A 22,129-nucleotide genomic window follows, 5' to 3' on the forward strand; every position below is an offset into this window, starting at 1 on the left:
TCAAAAGCTTCGTTATTAACTTCGAGGAGATCGGTGTCACTGTCTATGTCCACATCAAAGGAATCATCATTAAATTCATTAATATCAGCATATGAATCAAGGAAATCTAAATTACGTACCTTGTTTCCCGCATTAAACTGGTGTTCAATACGGTTAATAGAGTTTTCCTCATTATTTTCCCGAATTCTTTCTTCTCTTCGAGAAAACAAAAGGAAGGCAGTCGCAAAACAAATAAGTATGCCCAATAGGCTGTCGATAAAGGGTGTTGGTATAAAAACGTAGCACAATACTGTCAAAAAAAAAGAACTCCATTTCTAAAAATGGTTCGAATGCGATTTCAGCATTAAAAATAACAAGCAAATAAGCTCCACACGTAAGATTTTAGCACCACTAGATTTGATATCTCTAATGATAATGGATTATAAGCATTGATAAAAATGTATACATTAACTTTGTTTTAATTCAACAAAGCCTAAAACAATTGTTGGTAAATTCATTGTTCCGAACGTTATTAAAAGGATTCTTTGAATATGTAACAATGAAGGTATTCTGATATATAAATCTACTCACAATAGAGGGAAGATTCTATGAGTCTGTCTTTCGTTCGGTCTGCGTGTAAGCTGATAGACCCAGGCCTACGAATTTGCTACATAGGTGCACCCAGACAAGAGCCAGTGCACCTCGAAACGAGGTTTCCAAAATTCGAATGACTTTTTAAATTTTATTTTTTTATTTTTGTTTTATTCATTTTTTTGATAAAATCGGTAATTCTCTCTCATTACATCAGCAATAATGGCACGCAACCATTCTTGCTGTTGTATCCCTGTCGCCATTGTTGATGATATCAGCACTGTTGCCATTCGGAAAAATGAGGGCGAAAATTAGCGTTTTAAGAACTTTTAATTAATATCTCTGATTTTTGCTATTTCTTGGGATAAAAGTGGAAGCGTAAAAGTGGAAAAACGAACCAATGCTAAACTCACGCTGCATTACATATTCAAATAAATGTTTCTTTTTTGGGGGTTTCTTGCAATACAAAGCATAAACGTAATACTTATATGTACACACATATATATATATATATATATATATATATATATATATATATATATATATAACCAGAGATTATTATTATTAAAACGAAAATACTTGAATACTCAGGGAAAATACTTTTTATACAAAAAGTACTCTCCAAACATGAATTTGTCTTGGATTTATTAGTGCAAAGCACAGAGAATCATGTTTAGCTGCCACTCTGATGGAAAGGGTTTCATCTACCTTTGACTGGGTAAAAATGAAGCTAAATATATGCACAATACAAAAAATATATAAAACTATTTTTAATTCCTTAATAGTCACCTCTTTAAGATAAAATCAACTGTTAGCGTAACATGAACTTACGTTATATAATTAGCGAGAACGATACACCAAAATGAGTTTTGGTGATCGATGTACTGAGTGTACATAGTGTTTTTTCTACTTTTCATTATTTACTCTTTATTACATTTACTTAATTATTGCTGATAAATCGATAGGCACTTTGCGAAACCTTGGGGCAGCACATTGATGTGTATTATGCGTTTTAAAAATTTCAACAACTGGTCTGTGCAACTATGCTCCGCTCACTTATGTTACATGCCTCAACAACTACAACCACGATATTCCGTTAGCTACAAGACACGGAGCAAGGAGGACGCTACAGCCGTAGCACTAACGAGGATAAAGTTAAGCCAACGTGTTTATGCTACAGATGTGCTAATTTGCTTTTACGATGTGAAAGTTACGCTTCAGATATTTTATCGCTATTTTACACAAGTTATCCCACTGTTACATATTGCCACATTGGATGTGATTCCGAACTTCAAGTGAAAAATTTCTTCCGACATTGGGATTTATTTTTGACATTTATATGATACCCACTAAGAACAGATATAGATAGGTAACGATTTCAGGGTATTGTACCTCCTAGAAAAGCGAAAACATATGAACTATGACCTATATGTTATTAGAGGGAATGTATTTAGCGCTAGGAAGGCTTATAAATAATAAGTTCAATCATATGCTTACATACGAAACCATCACAAGAGACGACATTCTGACATCATAACAGGCGGCGACATTTCATACGATCATCATAACAGACATTCTGAACATGGAAAACGAGTGAATAGAACATAACACTTCAATTCTCTACATTCCTCAATAATAAGATACACTAATTTGGAAAGATGCTCAGTAGAATTCAAGTCAGGGCTTTTAAGTAACCAATTTATGACAGAGAAGTCAGAGGAATGCTCTTGCATCCAACCAACCAGTAGCCAACCGTAACCTTTGAGAGGCGCAGATATCTTTCTGAGATACTCCCTTTCCGTGTGAATGACAGGGACATAAATGGATGGAGATGATAGCTCATCAACTCCACGTACAGAATCATATTGAGGGAGGTAAGAACAAGTACTAAAGATCCCAAACACAACCAGAAGAAAGCATCCCAGACAAGGATTAAGCCTCCACGGCCTTGTACAGTTCCAATCTGTGACACCGGATTCATACATTCATGATTTTCTCGCCATATTCTGAACCTCCCATCGGTATTAATTAGAGGGATCGAGACTCAACACTCTTACACATTTCATGTCCACTAGTGTCTATTCTCTATATTCTCTTGCCCAGGTAAGAATGGCAACACGATGGCATGCATTTAGGAAAGGTACCCTAGTGTGTCTACGGCTTCCGAAGCCCATATGGTGAAGGGCGATCTTTTTACTGACTGTACGACTGTCGGTTGCTTTAGCTAGGTGGTAATTTGGGCTAATATTTGGCTTCATAGACCATGTACAATACGGCTGAGACTTCTCATACCACGATTGTTCTAAGTTAAATGTCCTTTGCACTTTGCAGAGTCGCTACTTCTTTTTCCCACCATACATACATTCATAACAGGCGGCGACATTTCATACGATCATCATAACAGACATTCTTAACATGGAAAACGAGTGAATAGAACATAACACTTCAATTCTCTACATTCCTCAATAATAAGATATACTAATTTTTTGAAAGATGCTCAGTAGAATTCAAGTCAGGGCTTTTAAGTAACCAATTTATGACAGAGAAGTCAGAGGAATGCTCTTGCATCCAACCAACCAGTAGCCAACCGTAACCTTTGAGAGGCGCAGTTATCTTTCTGAGATACTCCCTTTCCGTGTGAATAACAGGGACATAAATGGATGGAGATGATAGCTCATCAACTCCACGTACAGAATCATATTCAGGGAGGTAAGAACAAGTACTAAAGATCCCAAACACAACCAGAAGAAAGCATCCCAGACAATGATTAAGCCTCCACGGCCTTGTACAGTTCCAATCTGTGACACCGGATTCATACATTCATGATTTTCTCGCCATATTCTGAACCTCCCATCGGTATTAATTAGAGGGATCGAGACTCATCACTCTTACACATTTCATGTCCACTAGTGTCTATTCTCGATATTCTCTTGCCCAGGTAAGATTGGCAACTCGATGGCATGCATTTAGGAAAGGTACCCTAGTGTGTCTACTGCTTCCGAAGCCCATATGGTGAAGGGAGCGATACACGATCTTTTTACTAACTGTACGACTGTCGCTTGCTTTAGCTAGGTGGTAATTTGGGCTAATATTTGGCTTCATAAACCATGTACAATACGGCTGAGACTTCTCATACCACGATTGTTCTAAGTTAAATGTCCTTTGCACTTTGCAGAGTCGCTACTTCTTTTTCCCACCATCCGTGTATTCTCGGTATGCTCTTGACACTGTCGACAGTTAAAATCCTATCCCGCTGAGGATTTTAGAAATTGTATGGCCCATGCGACGAAAGATTACTATCTGCCCTATATTGAAATTTTACCTATACTGGTATATGAAACGACTGATTATCGACAAGCATAGTGTATGTGCATTTACCACAACTCCCTCACGTAAGCCCAGATGCGGCGCAGCGCTATTCAATTTGCATAGCCATGTCTATCCCTAATTTAGTGGCACTTCAGTGTAGTAACAACTCATGAAGCTCGGGCATACGTGTAACGCTTGCAAGAGATAAACATGAATTTACTGCCGAAAAAGAGCAGCAAAAGACTTAATATATTTATTCAGAGGGAAAAAAAAATTTTTTTTTCAAAAGGTTTTATTGTTCTTACCGGATTCTTTTATAAGGGGAAACTTAAAATAAGGAAAGTAGAAAAAAATATCAAAATCAATTCGGATTACAATCAGAAATAACTTTAAACACCTATATTAAAAGACGAAATTCCATCTCTTTATCCAAACAATCTTGACTGTATTAAGTTCCATCAGGATAAGGCTACAAACCATACCTCTAAATCTACTGCTTTATGTTTTGAAAAAAGTGAGATATGAAACCGCAATTGAAGCTACTCTCTCTAGACGCATATCCACCAAATCTCCTGATGTGTCTCCTATGGATTAATGTGCATTTGTAATTTTAAAACAAGCTCTTTATACGTGGCATCCCAAACATTGGACGGACTGTGGAACATTGTGAAGGAGAAGTGGCATAAAATCAACCTTGATGTTTTCAGGAAAGGGCTTTTCTCTAACAAATCAAGATGTAATATGATGGTTCAACAAAAGGGCTCTCAGCCGGAATATATTAGAAAATGAAATTATAACGTTTCTTTATATATATAATTCTTTGCAAAATCCTTAAAAGGATACCTGAACACCCCCTGCACTCAGTCATTTGCGATAGTTACGTTGAATTTTAAATTTCAGACTAAACGTTTCAGGATTATTCAAAGGGTTTCCTTTATTCTTATTTTTATTAATAATGCCTCATAAATATTTATTCAAATATATGAAAGTATATGAAAGGTTCATTTTCTAATTTATAAAATACGCTATTTTTAAATATTTTTAACCCAGAGAGACATTAGCTCGAATTCTGTCCAAAAGTTTATGTCTGCAAATGAAAAAATGATCCCTATGGGCGCAATACAAAGTCTGAAAACTTTCAGTTTAATATTTGTTTTGGGTGTATCTGTGGGGTGTAAATTCTTCAACTTCCAGTATATATCCAATCGAGCCATTTTTATAAAAGTTATTTAAATTAATTTTTTAAATAAATTTTATAAAAATGTGTTTAAATATTTTTAACCCAGAGGGACATTAGCTCGAATTCTGTCCAAACGTTTATGTCTGCAAATGAAAAAATGATCCCTATGGGCGCAATACAAAGTCTGAAAACTTTCAGTTTAATATTTGTTTTGGGTGTATCTGTGGGGTGTAAATTCTTCAACTTCCAGTATATATCCAATCGAGCCATTTTTATAAAAGTTATTTAAATTAATTTCTTCCAAATTTCATGTCATGACTGATTTGTTTGAGTAAAAGTTAGGTTATTTGAAAAGGGCAAAGAAAAGGATGGTTACCTGCCTGGCGCGAGGGATGGCTTAGCGAAGAACGTTCTATGGGAAATCTTATATACATCGAGATAAGGAAAACTGCAGAAGCGAACCATGCAGCCAGCACGTTGGCGGAGAATCAAACAGGGTAAAACTCTTAGCATTCTTCAACACAGGGCATATTGCTATGGGACACATATTGAAAATACTTCGTTTCAAAAGAAAGCAATATATTCTCATTTATTATTTCTAGTAAGTTTTGACATGAAGGCCACAGAGAGAAAAAAATCTAAAATACAAAATAACATCCTTATTCGTGTTTTAATGATAATCTGGAGGTTTTTTATGCGAAATGCCGACAAATCACATAGGAAAAACAAAAAGGAAGTAGCAGACAACAAGGGAAAATATGCATAAGAAAAATTTCAATAATAGCTACAGCTTAACTTAATTCAATGAGAAGTTATAGTTAAAATAGAGCATATTGGTAAATCATAACTGAATATGGTGTGTAAACTATTAAATTAATTTAAGACCACAAGAAAAACAAATTTAGCAACGGCATTTAACTGCAAATAATATTTGAATTTCAGGTTACTATATAATTTCATTTAAGTTTTTCAGTTCTGAAATGTAGCTCTAGAAAAGAATTTTAAAATGATTTTCTGTTTCCATTTCAGCTGTAGCGCAATCGATTGGACTGAAAACATCTTTCCTCTCTCTTATCGAAAAAGGCAATTTCTTCCGTCCAAATCCAATGCCCAGTTAATAAGGACGTCACTTAGTCAGTCATTGGTCAGTCAATGTTCAATTTTTATTCAGTCACTGGTCAGGCAAAGAGATCTTCACTTTCTCAGTCGATTTTCAGTGAATGTCCAATTTTTATTCTGTCACTGGTCAGTTAATCAGATCGTCACTCAGTCACTAGGCTGTCAATGAGATCGTCACTTAGTCAGTCAATGTCCAATTTTTATTCAGTCACTGGTCAGGCAAGGAGACCTTCACTTTCTCAGTTCCTGTTCAGTGAATGTCCAAATTTTAGTCTGTCAGTGCTCAGTCAATGAAATCGTCACTCAGTCACTGCTCAGTCAATGTCCAAATTTAGTCAGTCTCCGGTCTGTCAATGAGATAGTCAGTTAGTCAGTCACTGGTCAGACAATGTCCTACTTTTAGTCACTCAGTGAGATTGTCATTTAGTAAGTCACTGGTGAGACAATGTGCAATTTTTATTCAGTCAACGGGCAATCAAGGAGACCGCCACATAGTCAGTCAATGTCCAATTTTTAGGCAGGCCCTCGTCAGTCAATGTGATCGTCAGTTAGTGACTGGTCAGAAAATGTCTAATTTTCAGTCAGTTACTGGTCAGACAATGTCCTACTTTTAGTCAATGAGATTGTCATTTAGTCAGTCACTGGTCAGTCAATGTCCAATTTTTAGGCGAGTTCTGGTCAGTCGAGATTGGTGTCATGGGAAACAAATTTATCACGAATACACACTGAAATTTTGTGAATTTATCTCAGATCTATATAATATGTTTTAAGTCCTTTGTTTATTTTTAATTTTTTAAAGCAGAAATATTTCAGTAATATTTTTCTTATGTTTGAAATTTTGAAACGCTTCCTATGATTCGAAGAAGGATGTTGAGTGTACTCGTCATCAAAGCAGATAACAGGGACGGTACCAACGACGAGATCAACGAGCTGTTCTTCAGAATCTTCAGTTGGTTTCAGTTCTGTTCTGTCTTCTTGATCCAGTTTGCCATTCATTTTTGGTTCATTATTTGTGTTAAGCAGATTACCAGAATCGATGTCTCTTTGTGTTCCAAGATTGTTATGCGATACAATGCATTCAGCATCCAATGATTCAATAGAGGCATTCAAACTGAATTCTTCCTGGTTCAAGATGGTTATACTGCTATTCGTGCCTATTTGATTACCTGAGTTATCAGGTTTTGGAAAATCAAAAAATCCTTTTCTGTTTCCTGTTGGAGGTAATTAAATTGCATTTCATCGCTGATATTGTGCACATCATAAGAATTATTATCGAAATCTTTGGCAAAATGGCCGATGTGGTCAGTATCACTATCAATATGCAACTTAAGAAGGTTATTATCAAAAGCTTCGTTATTAACTTCGAGGAGATCGGTGTCACTGTCTATGTCCACATCAAAGGAATCATCATTAAATTCATTAATATCAGCATATGAATCAAGGAAATCTAAATTACGTACCTTGTTTCCCGCATTAAACTGGTGTTCAATACGGTTAATAGAGTTTTCCTCATTATTTTCCCGAATTCTTTCTTCTCTTCGAGAAAACAAAAGGAAGGCAGTCGCAAAACAAATAAGTATGCCCAATAGGCTGTCGATAAAGGGTGTTGGTATAAAAACGTAGCACAATACTGTCAAAAAAAAAGAACTCCATTTCTAAAAATGGTTCGAATGCGATTTCAGCATTAAAAATAACAAGCAAATAAGCTCCACACGTAAGATTTTAGCACCACTAGATTTGATATCTCTAATGATAATGGATTATAAGCATTGATAAAAATGTATACATTAACTTTGTTTTAATTCAACAAAGCCTAAAACAATTGTTGGTAAATTCATTGTTCCGAACGTTATTAAAAGGATTCTTTGAATATGTAACAATGAAGGTATTCTGATATATAAATCTACTCACAATAGAGGGAAGATTCTATGAGTCTGTCTTTCGTTCGGTCTGCGTGTAAGCTGATAGACCCAGGCCTACGAATTTGCTACATAGGTGCACCCAGACAAGAGCCAGTGCACCTCGAAACGAGGTTTCCAAAATTCGAATGACTTTTTAAATTTTATTTTTTTATTTTTGTTTTATTCATTTTTTTGATAAAATCGGTAATTCTCTCTCATTACATCAGCAATAATGGCACGCAACCATTCTTGCTGTTGTATCCCTGTCGCCATTGTTGATGATATCAGCACTGTTGCCATTCGGAAAAATGAGGGCGAAAATTAGCGTTTTAAGAACTTTTAATTAATATCTCTGATTTTTGCTATTTCTTGGGATAAAAGTGGAAGCGTAAAAGTGGAAAAACGAACCAATGCTAAACTCACGCTGCATTACATATTCAAATAAATGTTTCTTTTTTGGGGGTTTCTTGCAATACAAAGCATAAACGTAATACTTATATGTACACACATATATATATATATATATATATATATATATATATATATATATAACCAGAGATTATTATTATTAAAACGAAAATACTTGAATACTCAGGGAAAATACTTTTTATACAAAAAGTACTCTCCAAACATGAATTTGTCTTGGATTTATTAGTGCAAAGCACAGAGAATCATGTTTAGCTGCCACTCTGATGGAAAGGGTTTCATCTACCTTTGACTGGGTAAAAATGAAGCTAAATATATGCACAATACAAAAAATATATAAAACTATTTTTAATTCCTTAATAGTCACCTCTTTAAGATAAAATCAACTGTTAGCGTAACATGAACTTACGTTATATAATTAGCGAGAACGATACACCAAAATGAGTTTTGGTGATCGATGTACTGAGTGTACATAGTGTTTTTTCTACTTTTCATTATTTACTCTTTATTACATTTACTTAATTATTGCTGATAAATCGATAGGCACTTTGCGAAACCTTGGGGCAGCACATTGATGTGTATTATGCGTTTTAAAAATTTCAACAACTGGTCTGTGCAACTATGCTCCGCTCACTTATGTTACATGCCTCAACAACTACAACCACGATATTCCGTTAGCTACAAGACACGGAGCAAGGAGGACGCTACAGCCGTAGCACTAACGAGGATAAAGTTAAGCCAACGTGTTTATGCTACAGATGTGCTAATTTGCTTTTACGATGTGAAAGTTACGCTTCAGATATTTTATCGCTATTTTACACAAGTTATCCCACTGTTACATATTGCCACATTGGATGTGATTCCGAACTTCAAGTGAAAAATTTCTTCCGACATTGGGATTTATTTTTGACTTTTATATGATACCCACTAAGAACAGATATAGATAGGTAACGATTTCAGGGTATTGTACCTCCTAGAAAAGCGAAAACATATGAACTATGACCTATATGTTATTAGAGGGAATGTATTTAGCGCTAGGAAGGCTTATAAATAATAAGTTCAATCATATGCTTACATACGAAACCATCACAAGAGACGACATTCTGACATCATAACAGGCGGCGACATTTCATACGATCATCATAACAGACATTCTGAACATGGAAAACGAGTGAATAGAACATAACACTTCAATTCTCTACATTCCTCAATAATAAGATACACTAATTTGGAAAGATGCTCAGTAGAATTCAAGTCAGGGCTTTTAAGTAACCAATTTATGACAGAGAAGTCAGAGGAATGCTCTTGCATCCAACCAACCAGTAGCCAACCGTAACCTTTGAGAGGCGCAGATATCTTTCTGAGATACTCCCTTTCCGTGTGAATGACAGGGACATAAATGGATGGAGATGATAGCTCATCAACTCCACGTACAGAATCATATTGAGGGAGGTAAGAACAAGTACTAAAGATCCCAAACACAACCAGAAGAAAGCATCCCAGACAAGGATTAAGCCTCCACGGCCTTGTACAGTTCCAATCTGTGACACCGGATTCATACATTCATGATTTTCTCGCCATATTCTGAACCTCCCATCGGTATTAATTAGAGGGATCGAGACTCAACACTCTTACACATTTCATGTCCACTAGTGTCTATTCTCTATATTCTCTTGCCCAGGTAAGAATGGCAACACGATGGCATGCATTTAGGAAAGGTACCCTAGTGTGTCTACGGCTTCCGAAGCCCATATGGTGAAGGGCGATCTTTTTACTGACTGTACGACTGTCGGTTGCTTTAGCTAGGTGGTAATTTGGGCTAATATTTGGCTTCATAGACCATGTACAATACGGCTGAGACTTCTCATACCACGATTGTTCTAAGTTAAATGTCCTTTGCACTTTGCAGAGTCGCTACTTCTTTTTCCCACCATACATACATTCATAACAGGCGGCGACATTTCATACGATCATCATAACAGACATTCTTAACATGGAAAACGAGTGAATAGAACATAACACTTCAATTCTCTACATTCCTCAATAATAAGATATACTAATTTTTTGAAAGATGCTCAGTAGAATTCAAGTCAGGGCTTTTAAGTAACCAATTTATGACAGAGAAGTCAGAGGAATGCTCTTGCATCCAACCAACCAGTAGCCAACCGTAACCTTTGAGAGGCGCAGTTATCTTTCTGAGATACTCCCTTTCCGTGTGAATAACAGGGACATAAATGGATGGAGATGATAGCTCATCAACTCCACGTACAGAATCATATTCAGGGAGGTAAGAACAAGTACTAAAGATCCCAAACACAACCAGAAGAAAGCATCCCAGACAATGATTAAGCCTCCACGGCCTTGTACAGTTCCAATCTGTGACACCGGATTCATACATTCATGATTTTCTCGCCATATTCTGAACCTCCCATCGGTATTAATTAGAGGGATCGAGACTCATCACTCTTACACATTTCATGTCCACTAGTGTCTATTCTCGATATTCTCTTGCCCAGGTAAGATTGGCAACTCGATGGCATGCATTTAGGAAAGGTACCCTAGTGTGTCTACTGCTTCCGAAGCCCATATGGTGAAGGGAGCGATACACGATCTTTTTACTAACTGTACGACTGTCGCTTGCTTTAGCTAGGTGGTAATTTGGGCTAATATTTGGCTTCATAAACCATGTACAATACGGCTGAGACTTCTCATACCACGATTGTTCTAAGTTAAATGTCCTTTGCACTTTGCAGAGTCGCTACTTCTTTTTCCCACCATCCGTGTATTCTCGGTATGCTCTTGACACTGTCGACAGTTAAAATCCTATCCCGCTGAGGATTTTAGAAATTGTATGGCCCATGCGACGAAAGATTACTATCTGCCCTATATTGAAATTTTACCTATACTGGTATATGAAACGACTGATTATCGACAAGCATAGTGTATGTGCATTTACCACAACTCCCTCACGTAAGCCCAGATGCGGCGCAGCGCTATTCAATTTGCATAGCCATGTCTATCCCTAATTTAGTGGCACTTCAGTGTAGTAACAACTCATGAAGCTCGGGCATACGTGTAACGCTTGCAAGAGATAAACATGAATTTACTGCCGAAAAAGAGCAGCAAAAGACTTAATATATTGGTTCAGGGGAAAAAAAAATTTTTTTTCCAAAAGGTTTTATTGTTCTTACTGGATTCTTTTATAAGGGGAAACTTAAAATAACGAAAGTAGAAAAAAATATCAAAATCAATTCGGATTACAATCAGAAATAACTTTAAACACCTATATTAAAAGACGAAATTCCATCTCTTTATCCAAACAATCTTGACTGAATTAAGTTCCATCAGGATAAGGCTACAAACCATACCTCTAAATCTACTGCTTTATGTTTTGAAAAAAGTGAGATATGAAACCGCAATTGAAGCTATTCCCTCTAGACGCATATCCACCAAATCTCCTGATGTGTCTCCTATGGATTAATGTGCATTTGTAATTTTAAAACAAGCTCTTTATACGTGGTATCCCAAACATTGGACGGACTGTGGAACATTGTGAAGGAGAAGTGGCATAAAATCAAACTTGATGTTTTCAGGAAAGGGCTTTTCTCTAACAAATCAAGATGTAATATGATGGTTCAACAAAAGGGCTCTCAGCCGGAATATATTAGAAAATGAAATTATAACGTTTGTTTATATATATAATTCTTTGCAAAATCCTTAAAAGGATACCTGAACACCCCCTGCACTCAGTCATTTGCGATAGTTACGTTGAATTTTAAATTTCAGACTAAACGTTTCAGGATTATTCAAAGGGTTTCCTTTATTCTTATTTTTATTAACAATGCCTCATAAATATTTATTCAAATATATGAAAGTATATGAAAGGTTCATTTTCTAATTTATAAAATACGCTGTTTTTAAATATTTTTAACCCAGAGGGACATTAGCTCGAATTCTGTCCAAACGTTTATGTCTGCAAATGAAAAAATGATCCCTATGGGCGCAATACAAAGTCTGAAAACTTTCAGTTTAATATTTGTTTTGGGTGTATCTGTGGGGTGTCAATTCTTCAACTTCCAGTATATATCCAATCGAGCCATTTTTATAAAAGTTATTTAAATAAATTTTTTAAATAACTTTTATAAAAAATGTGTTTAAATATTTTTAACCCAGAGGGACATTAGCTCGAATTCTGTCCAAACGTTTATGTCTGCAACTGAAAAAATGATCCCTATGGGCGCAATACAAAGTCTGAAAACTTTCAGTTTAATATTTGTTTTGGGTGTATCTGTGGGGTGTAAATTCTTCAACTTCCAGTATATATCCAATCGAGCCATTTTTATAAAAGTTATTTAAATTAATTTCTTCCAAATTTCATGTCATGACTGATTTGTTTGAGTAAAAGTTAGGTTATTTGAAAAGGGCAAAGAAAAGGATGGTTACCTGCCTGGCGCGAGGGATGGCTTAGCGGAGAACGTTCTATGGGAAATCTTCTTATATACATCGAGATAAGGAAAACTGCAGAAGCGAACCATGCAGCCAGCACGTTGGCGGAGAATCAAACAGGGTAAAACTTTTAGCATTCTTAAACACAGGGCATATTGCTATGGGACACATATTGAAAATACTTCGTTTGAAAAGAAAGCAATATATTCTCATTTATTATTTCTAGTAAGTTTTGACATGAAGGCCACAGAGAGAAAAAAAATCTAAAATACAAAATAACATCCTTATTCGTGTTTTAATGATAATCTGGAGGTTTTTTATGCGAAATGCCGACAAATCACATAGGAAAAACAAAAAGGAAGTAGCAGACAACTAGGGAAAATATGCATAAGAAAAATTTCAATAATAGCTACAGCTTAACTTAATTCAATGAGAAGTTATAGTTAAAATAGAGCATATTGGTAAATCATAACTGAATATGGTGTGTAAACTATTAAATTAATTTAAGAGCACAAGAAAAACAAATTTAGCAACGGCATTTAACTGCAAATAATATTTGAATTTCAGGTTACTATATAATTTCATTTAAGTTTTTCAGTTCTGAAATGTAGCTCTAGAAAAGAATTTTAAAATGATTTTCTGTTTCCTTTCAGCTGTAGCGCAATCGATTGGACTGAAAACATCTTTCCTCTCTCTTATCGAAAAAGGCAATTTCTTCCGTCCAAATCCAATGCTCAGTCAATAAGGACGTCATTTAGTCAGTAATTGGTCAGTCAATGTTCAATTTTTATTCAGTCACTGGTCAGGCAAAGAGATCTTCACTTTCTCAGTCGATTTTCAGTGAATGTCCAATTTTTATTCTGTCACTGGTCAGTTAATCAGATCGTCACTCAGTCACTAGGCTGTCAATGAGATCGTCACTTAGTCAGTCAATGTCCAATTTTTATTCAGTCACTGGTCAGGCAAGGAGATCTTCACTTTCTCAGTTCCTGTTCAGTGAATGTCCAAATTTTAGTCTGTCAGTGCTCAGTCAATGAAATCGTCACTCAGTCACTGCTCAGTCAATGTCCAAATTTAGTCAGTCTCCGGTCTGTCAATGAGATAGTCAGTTAATCAGTCACTGGTCAGACAATGTCCTACTTTTAGTCACTCAGTGAGATTGTCATTTAGTAAGTCACTGGTGAGACAATGTGCAATTTTTATTCAGTCAACGGGCAATCAAGGAGACCGCCACATAGTCAGTCAATGTCCAATTTTTAGGCAGGCCCTCGTCAGTCAATGTGATCGTCAGTTAGTGACTGGTCAGAAAATGTCTAATTTTCAGTCAGTCACTGGTCAGACAATGTCCTACTTTTAGTCAATGAGATTGTCATTTAGTCAGTCACTGGTCAGTCAATGTCCAATTTTTAGGCGAGTTCTGGTCAGTCGAGATTGGTGTCATGGGAAACAAATTTATCACGAATACACACTGAAATTTTGTGAATTTATCTCAGATCTATATAATATGTTTTAAGTCCTTTGTTTATTTTTAATTTTTTAAAGCAGAAATATTTCAGTAATATTTTTCTTATGTTTGAAATTTTGAAACGCTTCCTATGATTCGAAGAAGGATGTTGAGTGTACTCGTCATCAAAGCAGATAACAGGGACGGTACCAACGACGAGATCAACGAGCTGTTCTTCAGAATCTTCAGTTGGTTTCAGTTCTGTTCTGTCTTCTTGATCCAGTTTGCCATTCATTTTTGGTTCATTATTTGTGTTAAGGAGATTACCAGAATCGATGTCTCTTTGTGTTCCAAGATCGTTATATGCGATACAATGCATTCAGCATCCAATGATTCAATAGAGGCATTCAAACTGAATTCTTCCTGGTTTGAAATTTTGAAACGCTTGCTATGATTCGAAGAAGGATGTTGAGTGTACTCGTCATCAAAGCAGATAACAGGGACGGTACCAACGACGAGATCAACGAGCTGTTCTTCAGAATCTTCAGTTGGTTTCAGTTCTGTTCTGTCTTCTTGATCCAGTTTGCCATTCATTTTTGGTTCATTATTTGTGTTAAGCAGATTACCAGAATCGATGTCTCTTTGTGTTCCAAGATCGTTATGCGATACAATGCATTCAGCATCCAATGATTCAATAGAGGCATTCAAACTGAATTCTTCCTGGTTCAAGATGGTTATACTGCTATTCGTGCCTATTTGATTACCTGAGTTATCAGGTTTTGGAAAATCAAAAAATCCTTTTCTGTTTCCTGTTGGAGGTAATTAAATTGCATTTCATCGCTGATATTGTGCACATCATAAGAATTATTATCGAAATCTTTGGCAAAATGGCCGATGTGGTCAGTATCACTATCAATATGCAACTTAAGAAGGTTATTATCAAAAGCTTCGTTATTAACTTCGAGGAGATCGGTGTCACTGTCTATGTCCACATCAAAGGAATCATCATTAAATTCATTAATATCAGCATATGAATCAAGGAAATCTAAATTACGTACCTTGTTTCCCGCATTAAACTGGTGTTCAATACGGTTAATAGAGTTTTCCTCATTATTTTCCCGAATTCTTTCTTCTCTTCGAGAAAACAAAAGGAAGGCAGTCGCAAAACAAATAAGTATGCCCAATAGGCTGTCGATAAAGGGTGTTGGTATAAAAACGTAGCACAATACTGTCAAAAAAAAGAACTCCATTTCTAAAAATGGTTCGAATGCGATTTCAGCATTAAAAATAACAAGCAAATAAGCTCCACACGTAAGATTTTAGCACCACTAGATTTGATATCTCTAATGATAATGGATTATAAGCATTGATAAAAATGTATACATTAACTTTGTTTTAATTCAACAAAGCCTAAAACAATTGTTGGTAAATTCATTGTTCCGAACGTTATTAAAAGGATTCTTTGAATATGTAACAATGAAGGTATTCTGATATATAAATCTACTCACAATAGAGGGAAGATTCTATGAGTCTGTCTTTCGTTCGGTCTGCGTGTAAGCTGATAGACCCAGGCCTACGAATTTGCTACATAGGTGCACCCAGACAAGAGCCAGTGCACCTCGAAACGAGGTTTCCAAAATTCGAATGACTTTTTAAATTTTATTTTTTTATTTTTGTTTTATTCATTTTTTTGATAAAATCGGTAATTCTCTCTCATTACATCAGCAATAATGGCACGCAACCATTCTTGCTGTTGTATCCCTGTCGCCATTGTTGATGATATCAGCACTGTTGCCATTCGGAAAAATGAGGGCGAAAATTAGCGTTTTAAGAACTTTTAATTAATATCTCTGATTTTTGCTATTTCTTGGGATAAAAGTGGAAGCGTAAAAGTGGAAAAACGAACCAATGCTAAACTCACGCTGCATTACATATTCAAATAAATGTTTCTTTTTTGGGGGTTTCTTGCAATACAAAGCATAAACGTAATACTTATATGTACATATATATATATATATATATATATATATATATATATATATAACCAGAGATTATTATTATTAAAACGAAAATACTTGAATACTCAGGGAAAATACTTTTTATACAAAAAGTACTCTCCAAACATGAATTTGTCTTGGATTTATTAGTGCAAAGCACAGAGAATCATGTTTAGCTGCCACTCTGATGGAAAGGGTTTCATCTACCTTTGACTGGGTAAAAATGAAGCTAAATATATGCACAATACAAAAAATATATAAAACTATTTTTAATTCCTTAATAGTCACCTCTTTAAGATAAAATCAACTGTTAGCGTAACATGAACTTACGTTATATAATTAGCGAGAACGATACACCAAAATGAGTTTTGGTGATCGATGTACTGAGTGTACATAGTGTTTTTTCTACTTTTCATTATTTACTCTTTATTACATTTACTTAATTATTGCTGATAAATCGATAGGCACTTTGCGAAACCTTGGGGCAGCACATTGATGTGTATTATGCGTTTTAAAAATTTCAACAACTGGTCTGTGCAACTATGCTCCGCTCACTTATGTTACATGCCTCAACAACTACAACCACGATATTCCGTTAGCTACAAGACACGGAGCAAGGAGGACGCTACAGCCGTAGCACTAACGAGGATAAAGTTAAGCCAACGTGTTTATGCTACAGATGTGCTAATTTGCTTTTACGATGTGAAAGTTACGCTTCAGATATTTTATCGCTATTTTACACAAGTTATCCCACTGTTACATATTGCCACATTGGATGTGATTCCGAACTTCAAGTGAAAAATTTCTTCCGACATTGGGATTTATTTTTGACTTTTATATGATACCCACTAAGAACAGATATAGATAGGTAACGATTTCAGGGTATTGTACCTCCTAGAAAAGCGAAAACATATGAACTATGACCTATATGTTATTAGAGGGAATGTATTTAGCGCTAGGAAGGCTTATAAATAATAAGTTCAATCATATGCTTACATACGAAACCATCACAAGAGACGACATTCTGACATCATAACAGGCGGCGACATTTCATACGATCATCATAACAGACATTCTGAACATGGAAAACGAGTGAATAGAACATAACACTTCAATTCTCTACATTCCTCAATAATAAGATACACTAATTTGGAAAGATGCTCAGTAGAATTCAAGTCAGGGCTTTTAAGTAACCAATTTATGACAGAGAAGTCAGAGGAATGCTCTTGCATCCAACCAACCAGTAGCCAACCGTAACCTTTGAGAGGCGCAGATATCTTTCTGAGATACTCCCTTTCCGTGTGAATGACAGGGACATAAATGGATGGAGATGATAGCTCATCAACTCCACGTACAGAATCATATTGAGGGAGGTAAGAACAAGTACTAAAGATCCCAAACACAACCAGAAGAAAGCATCCCAGACAAGGATTAAGCCTCCACGGCCTTGTACAGTTCCAATCTGTGACACCGGATTCATACATTCATGATTTTCTCGCCATATTCTGAACCTCCCATCGGTATTAATTAGAGGGATCGAGACTCAACACTCTTACACATTTCATGTCCACTAGTGTCTATTCTCTATATTCTCTTGCCCAGGTAAGAATGGCAACACGATGGCATGCATTTAGGAAAGGTACCCTAGTGTGTCTACGGCTTCCGAAGCCCATATGGTGAAGGGCGATCTTTTTACTGACTGTACGACTGTCGGTTGCTTTAGCTAGGTGGTAATTTGGGCTAATATTTGGCTTCATAGACCATGTACAATACGGCTGAGACTTCTCATACCACGATTGTTCTAAGTTAAATGTCCTTTGCACTTTGCAGAGTCGCTACTTCTTTTTCCCACCATACATACATTCATAACAGGCGGCGACATTTCATACGATCATCATAACAGACATTCTTAACATGGAAAACGAGTGAATAGAACATAACACTTCAATTCTCTACATTCCTCAATAATAAGATATACTAATTTTTTGAAAGATGCTCAGTAGAATTCAAGTCAGGGCTTTTAAGTAACCAATTTATGACAGAGAAGTCAGAGGAATGCTCTTGCATCCAACCAACCAGTAGCCAACCGTAACCTTTGAGAGGCGCAGTTATCTTTCTGAGATACTCCCTTTCCGTGTGAATAACAGGGACATAAATGGATGGAGATGATAGCTCATCAACTCCACGTACAGAATCATATTCAGGGAGGTAAGAACAAGTACTAAAGATCCCAAACACAACCAGAAGAAAGCATCCCAGACAATGATTAAGCCTCCACGGCCTTGTACAGTTCCAATCTGTGACACCGGATTCATACATTCATGATTTTCTCGCCATATTCTGAACCTCCCATCGGTATTAATTAGAGGGATCGAGACTCATCACTCTTACACATTTCATGTCCACTAGTGTCTATTCTCGATATTCTCTTGCCCAGGTAAGAATGGCAACTCGATGGCATGCATTTAGGAAAGGTACCCTAGTGTGTCTACTGCTTCCGAAGCCCATATGGTGAAGGGAGCGATACACGATCTTTTTACTAACTGTACGACTGTCGCTTGCTTTAGCTAGGTGGTAATTTGGGCTAATATTTGGCTTCATAGACCATGTACAATACGGCTGAGACTTCTCATACCACGATTGTTCTAAGTTAAATGTCCTTTGCACTTTGCAGAGTCGCTACTTCTTTTTCCCACCATCCGTGTATTCTCGGTATGCTCTTGACACTGTCGACAGTTAAAATCCTATCCCGCTGAGGATTTTAGAAATTGTATGGCCCATGCGACGAAAGATTACTATCTGCCCTATATTGAAATTTTACCTATACTGGTATATGAAACGACTGATTATCGACAAGCATAGTGTATGTGCATTTACCACAACTCCCTCACGTAAGCCCAGATGCGGCGCAGCGCTATTCAATTTGCATAGCCATGTCTATCCCTAATTTAGTGGCACTTCAGTGTAGTAACAACTCATGAAGCTCGGGCATACGTGTAACGCTTGCAAGAGATAAACATGAATTTACTGCCGAAAAAGAGCAGCAAAAGACTTAATATATTGGTTCAGGGGAAAAAAAAATTTTTTTTCCAAAAGGTTTTATTGTTCTTACTGGATTCTTTTATAAGGGGAAACTTAAAATAACGAAAGTAGAAAAAAATATCAAAATCAATTCGGATTACAATCAGAAATAACTTTAAACACCTATATTAAAAGACGAAATTCCATCTCTTTATCCAAACAATCTTGACTGAATTAAGTTCCATCAGGATAAGGCTACAAACCATACCTCTAAATCTACTGCTTTATGTTTTGAAAAAAGTGAGATATGAAACCGCAATTGAAGCTATTCCCTCTAGACGCATATCCACCAAATCTCCTGATGTGTCTCCTATGGATTAATGTGCATTTGTAATTTTAAAACAAGCTCTTTATACGTGGTATCCCAAACATTGGACGGACTGTGGAACATTGTGAAGGAGAAGTGGCATAAAATCAAACTTGATGTTTTCAGGAAAGGGCTTTTCTCTAACAAATCAAGATGTAATATGATGGTTCAACAAAAGGGCTCTCAGCCGGAATATATTAGAAAATGAAATTATAACGTTTGTTTATATATATAATTCTTTGCAAAATCCTTAAAAGGATACCTGAACACCCCCTGCACTCAGTCATTTGCGATAGTTACGTTGAATTTTAAATTTCAGACTAAACGTTTCAGGATTATTCAAAGGGTTTCCTTTATTCTTATTTTTATTAACAATGCCTCATAAATATTTATTCAAATATATGAAAGTATATGAAAGGTTCATTTTCTAATTTATAAAATACGCTGTTTTTAAATATTTTTAACCCAGAGGGACATTAGCTCGAATTCTGTCCAAACGTTTATGTCTGCAAATGAAAAAATGATCCCTATGGGCGCAATACAAAGTCTGAAAACTTTCAGTTTAATATTTGTTTTGGGTGTATCTGTGGGGTGTCAATTCTTCAACTTCCAGTATATATCCAATCGAGCCATTTTTATAAAAGTTATTTAAATAAATTTTTTAAATAACTTTTATAAAAAATGTGTTTAAATATTTTTAACCCAGAGGGACATTAGCTCGAATTCTGTCCAAACGTTTATGTCTGCAACTGAAAAAATGATCCCTATGGGCGCAATACAAAGTCTGAAAACTTTCAGTTTAATATTTGTTTTGGGTGTATCTGTGGGGTGTAAATTCTTCAACTTCCAGTATATATCCAATCGAGCCATTTTTATAAAAGTTATTTAAATTAATTTCTTCCAAATTTCATGTCATGACTGATTTGTTTGAGTAAAAGTTAGGTTATTTGAAAAGGGCAAAGAAAAGGATGGTTACCTGCCTGGCGCGAGGGATGGCTTAGCGGAGAACGTTCTATGGGAAATCTTCTTATATACATCGAGATAAGGAAAACTGCAGAAGCGAACCATGCAGCCAGCACGTTGGCGGAGAATCAAACAGGGTAAAACTTTTAGCATTCTTAAACACAGGGCATATTGCTATGGGACACATATTGAAAATACTTCGTTTGAAAAGAAAGCAATATATTCTCATTTATTATTTCTAGTAAGTTTTGACATGAAGGCCACAGAGAGAAAAAAAATCTAAAATACAAAATAACATCCTTATTCGTGTTTTAATGATAATCTGGAGGTTTTTTATGCGAAATGCCGACAAATCACATAGGAAAAACAAAAAGGAAGTAGCAGACAACTAGGGAAAATATGCATAAGAAAAATTTCAATAATAGCTACAGCTTAACTTAATTCAATGAGAAGTTATAGTTAAAATAGAGCATATTGGTAAATCATAACTGAATATGGTGTGTAAACTATTAAATTAATTTAAGAGCACAAGAAAAACAAATTTAGCAACGGCATTTAACTGCAAATAATATTTGAATTTCAGGTTACTATATAATTTCATTTAAGTTTTTCAGTTCTGAAATGTAGCTCTAGAAAAGAATTTTAAAATGATTTTCTGTTTCCTTTCAGCTGTAGCGCAATCGATTGGACTGAAAACATCTTTCCTCTCTCTTATCGAAAAAGGCAATTTCTTCCGTCCAAATCCAATGCTCAGTAAATAAGGACGTCATTTAGTCAGTAATTGGTCAGTCAATGTTCAATTTTTATTCAGTCACTGGTCAGGCAAAGAGATCTTCACTTTCTCAGTCGATTTTCAGTGAATGTCCAATTTTTATTCTGTCACTGGTCAGTTAATCAGATCGTCACTCAGTCACTAGGCTGTCAATGAGATCGTCACTTAGTCAGTCAATGTCCAATTTTTATTCAGTCACTGGTCAGGCAAGGAGATCTTCACTTTCTCAGTTCCTGTTCAGTGAATGTCCAAATTTTAGTCTGTCAGTGCTCAGTCAATGAAATCGTCACTCAGTCACTGCTCAGTCAATGTCCAAATTTAGTCAGTCTCCGGTCTGTCAATGAGATAGTCAGTTAATCAGTCACTGGTCAGACAATGTCCTACTTTTAGTCACTCAGTGAGATTGTCATTTAGTAAGTCACTGGTGAGACAATGTGCAATTTTTATTCAGTCAACGGGCAATCAAGGAGACCGCCACATAGTCAGTCAATGTCCAATTTTTAGGCAGGCCCTGGTCAGTCAATGTGATCGTCAGTTAGTGACTGGTCAGAAAATGTCTAATTTTCAGTCAGTCACTGGTCAGACAATGTCCTACTTTTAGTCAATGAGACTGT

At 36.0% G+C, this 22,129-nt stretch overlaps 1 protein-coding gene across 9 annotated transcripts in view; it reads right to left on the reverse strand.

Moving 5' to 3' along the window:
* Nucleotides 1–22,129, reverse strand: part of LOC146997895 (uncharacterized) — a 246,795-nt gene that overhangs the window by 138,577 nt on the left and 86,089 nt on the right. The gene's annotated exons all lie outside the window — the stretch shown is intronic.

This window comes from Stegodyphus dumicola, chromosome 3, assembly GCF_044657685.1.
Source record: "Stegodyphus dumicola isolate Sdum_Otavi_A_Nest chromosome 3, ASM4465768v1".
In the NCBI taxonomy this organism is placed as follows: domain Eukaryota; kingdom Metazoa; phylum Arthropoda; class Arachnida; order Araneae; family Eresidae; genus Stegodyphus; species Stegodyphus dumicola.